Consider the following 7,587-nt stretch of genomic DNA (forward strand, 5'->3'; position numbering starts at 1 on the left):
TAACATTTATACATTTTCCAGCTGTTCAAACGCAGTCCACAGTCTCTTCCAGCTCCGCTCTTCACGTCTGTCCCAAGCCTTCTGCCCTCACGAATGCCTCAGCCGCATCCGCTGTCTCAAAATAAAAGTCTTTGCCGTTATACGTTACCCTCAACCTCGCTGGGTACACCATACCAAATCGCACCCCCTTCTTGTACAACGTCGCCTTCACTCGCCCAAACGCCGCTCGTCTTTTTGCCAACTCCACTGTCCTGGTAGATCTGGACCGTAGTACCATCCCATAGTATCTCCCGCTTCTGCTTCGCCCAGCTTAACACCTTCTCCTTCATGCAAAACTTATGGAAGCAGATAATTACTGCCCTTGGCGGCTCGTTCACTTTGGGCTTCGGCCTTAATGACCGATGGGCTCGGTCTAGCTCATACCGTGAGGGGTTATCACCCTCCCCCATCAGCTCTGCCAAATTCTTAGCGAAGTATTGTGTTGGCCTTGGGCCCTCTGTCCCTTCGGGCAAGCCCACAATTCTCAAATTTTGCCGCCTTGAGCAGTTTTCCAAGTCTTCCAGCTTTGCTCGGAGACCTCTATTAATCTGCACAGCCCTCTGCAACTCATCTCCCATCGCGGTGACCTGGTCGCTGAGTCGTGACATGGCTTCCTCCACTTCTTTCATCTTCTCGCCCTGCTCTCTCACCTCGGCCAATGACTTTGCCACCGCCACCTTCAACGGGGCAATTATCGGGGCGATTGCTTCCCCCACCAGTAACTTCAATGCGGCCGCTGTCTCCTTTTTCCAGGCCTCCATGGGCCTCGCAAACTGTTTTTCCAGCACCCCCACCATCACCTCGGTCATCTTCTCCACCGTAAATAGTGCGGCCCTGCTTTGCAGTTCGGCTTCCGCCATCCTATCACCACTTTTATTCGTCTTCTCCTTCAGCGGCGACGCCGCGTTTCCTCCTTCGACGCTTCTTTTCGCATCCTTTAGCAGCTTGTTGTTTTTCACTTTCTTTCGCTTCTCCTCTCTCTCCCTCCACCCTTCTGTCCTTCATCAATCTGAATTATTCTTTTTTTAAAGACAAAGGGGAGGAAATAAAAACTTCACCAAACTACTTTAAATCTTCCAGCTCTCTTCCTTTCCCCTCTGTACTCATCCAGAACTCCCCTGGGACCAGGTTCCAGCCTTCTTTCTTCCTCCTAGGTGGGAGCCATCCATCGTGGGACACCGCTCTTACATGGTGCCCGGTCTCGGGCCTGCCTCCTCGGCCTCCTCGTAGCTCCACCCCCGCTGCTCTGGCCCAGACGCCACGCTGGGCCCAGGACCTCAACCCCGCCGCCCCAACACCTGTGCGGGGTTTTTCACCGGTTTTTAAACCGGCCCCGCTGGCTGCTCGCAGGAGGGTTTTCTGACACAGTATGTAGACAGGCCAACAAGGGGCGAGGCCACATTGGATTTGGTACTGGGTAATGAACCCGGCCAGGTGTTAGATTTAGATGTAGGTGAACACTTTGGTGATAGTGATCACAACTCGGTTATGTTTACTTTAGCAATGGGCAGGGATAGGTATATACCGCAAGGCAAGAATTATAGCTGGGGGAAAGGCAATTATGATGCTATTCGGCAAGATTTAGGATGTATAGGATGGGGAAGGAAACTGCAGTGGATGGGTACAATCGAAATGTGGAGCTTTTTCAAGGAACAGCTACTGCGTGTCCTTGATAAGTATGTACCTGTCAGGCAGGGAGGAAGTTGTCGAGCAAGGGAACCGTGGTTTACTAAGGAAGTTGAAGCACTTGTCAAGAGGAAGAAGAAGGCTTATGTTAGGATGAGACATGAGACATGAAGGCTCAGTTAGGGCACTTGAGAGTTACAAGTTAGCCAGGAAGGACCTAAAGGGAGAGTTAAGAAGAGCGAGGAGAGGACACGAAAAGTTGTTGGCGGATAGGATCAAGGAAAACCCTAAGGCTTTCTACAGGTATATCAGGAACAAAAGAATGACTAGAGTAAAATTAGGGCCAATCAAGGATAGTAGTGGAAAGTTGTGTGTGGAATCAGAGGAGATAGGGGAAGCGTTAAATGGATATTTTTCATCAGTGTTTACACTGGAGAAAGACAATGTTGTTGAGGAGAATACTCAGGTTCAGTCGACCAGGCTAGATGGAATTGAGGTTCAAAAGGAGGAGGTGTTATCAATTTTGGAAAATGTCAAAATAGATAAGTCCCCTGGGCCAGATGGGATTTATCCTAGGATTCTCTGGGAAGCCAGGGAGGAGATTGCAGAGCCTTTGTCCTTGATCTTTATGTCGTCTTTGTCGACAGGAATAGTGCCGGAAGACTGGAGGATAGCAAATGTTGTCCCCTTGTTTGAGAAGGGGAGTAGAGACAACCCTGGTAATTATAGACCTGTGAGCCTCACTTCGGTTGTGGGTAAAATGTTGGAAAAGGTTATAAGAGATAGGGTTTATAATCATCTTGAAAAGAACAAGTTGATTAGCGATAGTCAACACGGTTTTGTGAAGGGTAGGTCATGCCTCACAAACCTTATTGAGTTTTTTGAGAAGGTGACCAAACAGGTGGATGAGGGTAAAGCGGTTGATGTGGTGTATATGAATTTCAGTAAGGCGTTTGATAAGGTTCCCCACGGTAGGCTATTGCAGAAAATAAGGAAGTATGGGATTGAAGGTGATTTAGCGGTTTGGATCAGTAATTAGCTAGCTGAAAGAAGACAGAGAGTGGTGGTTGATGGCAAATGTTCATCCTGGAGTTCAGTTACTAGTGGTGTACCACAAGGATCTGTTTTGGGGCCACTGCTGTTTGTCATTTTTATAAATGACCTGGAAGAGGGTGTAGAAGGATGGGTTAGTAAATTTGCAGATGACACGAAGGTCGGTGGAGTTGTGGATAGTGCTGAAGGATGTTATAGGATACAGAGGGACATAGATAAGCTGCAGAGCTGGGCTGAGAGGTGGCAGATGGAGTTTAATGCGGAAAAGTGTGAGGTGGTTCACTTTGGAAGGAGTAACAGGAATGCAGAGTACTGGGCTAATGGCAAGATTCTTGGTAGTGTAGATGAACAGAGAGATCTCGGCATCCAGGTACATAAATCCCTGAAAGTTGCCACCCAGGTTAATAGGGCTGTTAAGAAGGCATATGGTGCGCTAGCCTTTATCAGCAGGGGGATTGAGTTTCGGAGCCACAAGGTCATGCTGCAGCTGTACATAACTCTGGTGCGGCCGCACCTGGAGTACTGCGTGCAGTTCTGATCACCACATTATAGGAAGGATGTGGAAGCTTTGGAAAGGGTTCAGAGGAGATTTACTAGGATGTTGCCTGGTATGGAGGGAAGGTCTTACGAGGAAAGACTCAGGGACTTGAGGTTGTTTTCGTTAGAGAGGAGAAGGCTGAGAGGTGACTTAATAGAGACATATAAGATAGTCAGAGGGTTAGATAGGGTGGACAGTGAGAGTCTTTTTCCTCGGATGGTGATGACCAACACGAGGGGACATAGCTTTAAATTGAGGGGTGGTAGATATAGGACAGATGTCAGAGGCAGTTTCTTTACTCAGAGTAGTAGGGGTGTGGAACGCCCTGCCTGCAACAGTAGTAGAGTTGCCAACTTTAAGGTCATTTAAGTGGTCACTGGATAGACATATGGATGAAAATGGAATAGTGTAGGTCAGATAGGCTTCAGATGGTTTCACAGGTCGGCGCAACATCGAGGGCCGAAGGGCCCGTACTGCGCTGTAATGTTCTATGTTCTATGTTCTACATGTGACAATAGCACTACGCCACTGCCTCCCTGTTGGGGGCCATGTCCAAAGTGGTGGAGGTGAAAATGGAGCCATGCCCTTTAATGTGTGTCTTTGGGGTGTTGAAGCCAGGAGGGTGGGAACCAGAATGTGAGCTTAGAAGGTGTAATAACTGAAGGGGAAATAGAGAACCAAAATAAAAGATCACCATCACCCTCAGGCACAGCAAAAAAGGTGACAAGTGTTAAAAGGGATGTGATCAAAGCAGGATTGACTGTGTTGTACCTAAATGCGCACAGTATACGGAACAATGTAAATGAGCTTGTTGCGCACATTGAAATTGCCCGGTAGGATGTTGTGGGCATCACAGAGACGTGGCTGCAAGGGGATCAGGGCTGGGATCTAAATATCCAAGGATATGTGTTCTATCGAAAGGACAGGCAGATGGGCAAAGGGGGCGGGGTTGCATTTTTAATAAGGAATGAAGTTAAATTGATAGCAAGGAGCGATATAGGGTCAGAAGGCATAGAATCTCTGTGGGTAGGGTTGAGGAATCACAAAGGTAAAAAGACTCTGATGGGAGTTATGTACAGGCCCCTAGCAGTAGTCAGGAGGTGGGGCAGAAAATAAATCTGGAGATAGAAAAGGCATGTAGAAAAGGGGGACTTTGGGGGACTTTAATATGCAGATGGATTGGGGAAATCAGGTTGGTAGTGGATCCCAAGAAAAGAAATTTGTGGAATGCCTAAGAGATGTTTTTTTGGAGCAGCTTGTGATAGAGCCGACTGGGAAACAGGCTATTCTGGATTTAGCGATGTGTAATGAGGCAGACTTGATTAGGGATTTTATGGTGAAGGAACCCTTAGGGAGCAGTGACTACAATATGATAGAATTTACCCTACAGTTTGAGAGGGAGAAGCTGGAGTCAGATGTAACGGTATTACAATTAAATAAGGGTAACTACAAAGACATGAGGGAAGAGCTGGCCAGAGTTGATTGGAAAAGGAGCCGAGTAGGGAAGACAGTGGAACAGCAATGACAGGAGTTTTTGGGGTGTTAGGGATGAAAATATTCACACGAAGGTCGGAGTATAAGTAAAAAAAGCAGTTTATTATGTCAGAATTCTGGGAGACAGGATCTGGGGACCCGGAGCCCCTGACAGCACCTTATCCCACTTGAGCTAAAGCTCACACGGGTTAATATACAGATTCAAGGGGCGGAATTAGTTGTTTTCTCATTTACATAGAATCAATCAACTATATTCGTGTCACACTTCATTACATGCAGTCAATCAATTTTCCTGGCATACCTAATTATCACATGGTTAAAGTGGGTGTTGTCATCGCTTCTCGGCCTTTTGGCTAAGATCAAGTGTCGTATCTGTTCTTAGCGTAAATTGAGCCTTTTGGCTCAGATCTGGTACGTCTCTCTTGGATTCAATTTGATTCAATTTGAATTGGTTTTTGGAGCAGGCAAGGAGCTGGATTAGGGGTTCGCCTCTGATCCACACTCTGAGCTCTGGCTTTGTAACTCTGATAAAGTAATAAAATAAAAAGTGGGTGTTGTCTTACCCGCCCCTAACTTCATACAGAAGTCATTCAAAACTAACATAATAATGTGTCCTGTCTACAGCCGTAGATCTTGAGCTTATCAAGGATATATTGCATATCTTGTTCTGTGAAGCTGTTATCAGCAGCTGTTGGGACACTCTCTATACATACCCACGCTTGGGCCTCATGAGACAGTTTACAGGGGGTATGGCTTGTTCAGCCATTTTGTGTCTTTAATATCACAAAAGAGCTAACAGCCATTTGGTGTCCTTTCTGATATTAACAGCATTGTGTCTACACTATCTATTTCTACAAATTGCCTCTTCTAAACAGGCATCTAAGCCAATGAGTACCTTTTGTTTCATCAGAACTATTCAAAAGTAATATAGGAGCACAAATGTAGTTACAGGGCCACCTATAATTTATATCATAGTCCAGTATCACAAAATGCCCTCCAACTCTTCCCCCTTTTGGTCATGGAAGATGTTTACAGAACTCCCAACTGACCACAATGAAATGATATGAGGGCTGCAGGGTGCGTTTAATACGGCCTTTGGGGCATGTAATCTCCCAGATGTTCCGTACGTACACCGTGCATGCGATTCAATGATCACCCCTCAAACAAACTCAAATATGTCACATTTAATGTCTTGATAGTAATCATTCCTGCCTCCCTGACTAACTCTCGATGAGGTCTCAATGAGATAGTACCTGAGGGAGGTGTTAGCCTGTACGATTCCAATGTCCTCCAGTTGGTTGTGAGGGTATGGCCCTGAGTCCAGTGTGATGATAGGGATCATCAGGACCATCTGTACCCCCATCTCGTCCATTTTACAGTCGGGGATCGGTGAATCTGTGGAACTCTTTGCTGCAGAAGGCTGCGGATGCCAAATCACTGAGTGTCTTTAAAACAGATAGATAGGTTTTTGATCAAAAGGGGGATCAGGGGTTATGAGGAGAAGGCAGGAGAATGAGGATGAGAAAAAGATCAGCTATGATTGAATGGCGGAGCAGACTCGATGGGCCGAGTGGCCTAATTCTGCTCCTATGTCTTATGGTGTCATTTATTTGTAACTTGTGTTATGATTGACAGAACTGTAATTGAATTGTATGTTTGTTAGATTTGCCTGTTATAAATGAAAACATCAAAGAAAAATTGAAAAAGCGATCTCCCATTCTTAAACATTGAAATTGGATCTCCTCCAATTAAATATTTTCACTCTAGATTACTCCTCATCCTTTTCCATAAAAAAACCTAAACCTTATGGAACGATAATCACTGTGCTTCAAATGTTCCCCTGCTGTCACTTGATCCACCTTATTCCCCAGAAATCCAAAAATGCCTCTTCCCTTATTGGAGGCGGATCAATATAACTCTCCTGAATGCACTTTAGAAACTCCTCCTCGTCTCTGCCCTTTGCACTATTACTCTCCTAGTCTATATTAAGATAATTAAATACTCTCTCTCATTATTTACAGGCGTTATGCTGATATGGTTGGGGTGTGGGCCTAGGTAGGGAACTCTTTACAAGGGTCGATGCAGACTCGATGGGCCGAATGGTCTCCTTCTGCACTGTAGAGATTCTCTGATTATCTTACTCGGAAACTAACCCTAAATACTACTTGTGCTTCCTCCATTCAAACCACTTTTTAATCTGATCAGCTACTTTTCTTCGAAAGCCGTAATATTTGATCTTCACTAATAGTCTTCTCTGCCACTTTCTAAAAATCCAGGCACTCCGCTTCCCATGGATTTGCCCAACACAATGTGTGGCAACTCCTAAAACTACTCCAATAGCCGGTCACATTTCAGTCTTCAGGTTCAACGAAATGTTACACTTGTGAAACATCAAAATCCATCTTTTATTAAATTGTTGAATGACCTTCTGCACAATTCTAGCAATTTCCATTTTCATGTCCAGTTTCCGGAATTTGCAATTTTAAGATCGGAATTTGACAGTTTCCCGCCAATGGACTTGCAGGCAGGGGTGTTTGTAAAATTTTCACTGCCCTCCCCACCAACCCCCGACCTGTCCACAATATTACTGGGGGATGGGCTAGGCCTAGGGTGGTCCAGTCTTACCCCAATTGAGGCTCACATGTGGCTAATTATTGGTCAGTTATGAGGCTGGTGGGAGAATAGGGGAGATGCCCAGCAGGTCACAGTGCATGGACCTCAGACTGGAAGGGAGGACCCCTTTTCCACATTGGTGCACCACACTACCCAAGATTATCCCCCTCTTTGGCCTCTCCATCAAGCTGTGAGAATTCCTCCACTTACCTGATGCTGAAATC

At 45.8% G+C, this 7,587-nt stretch overlaps 1 pseudogene; it reads left to right on the forward strand.

Moving 5' to 3' along the window:
* Positions 1-5,083: 5,083 nt before the first annotated feature.
* LOC119963977 lies at positions 5,084-5,291 on the forward strand (annotated as a pseudogene).
* The last annotated feature ends 2,296 nt before the right edge of the window (positions 5,292-7,587 follow it).

The sequence above is a fragment of the Scyliorhinus canicula genome, chromosome 3, assembly GCF_902713615.1.
Source record: "Scyliorhinus canicula chromosome 3, sScyCan1.1, whole genome shotgun sequence".
In the NCBI taxonomy this organism is placed as follows: domain Eukaryota; kingdom Metazoa; phylum Chordata; class Chondrichthyes; order Carcharhiniformes; family Scyliorhinidae; genus Scyliorhinus; species Scyliorhinus canicula.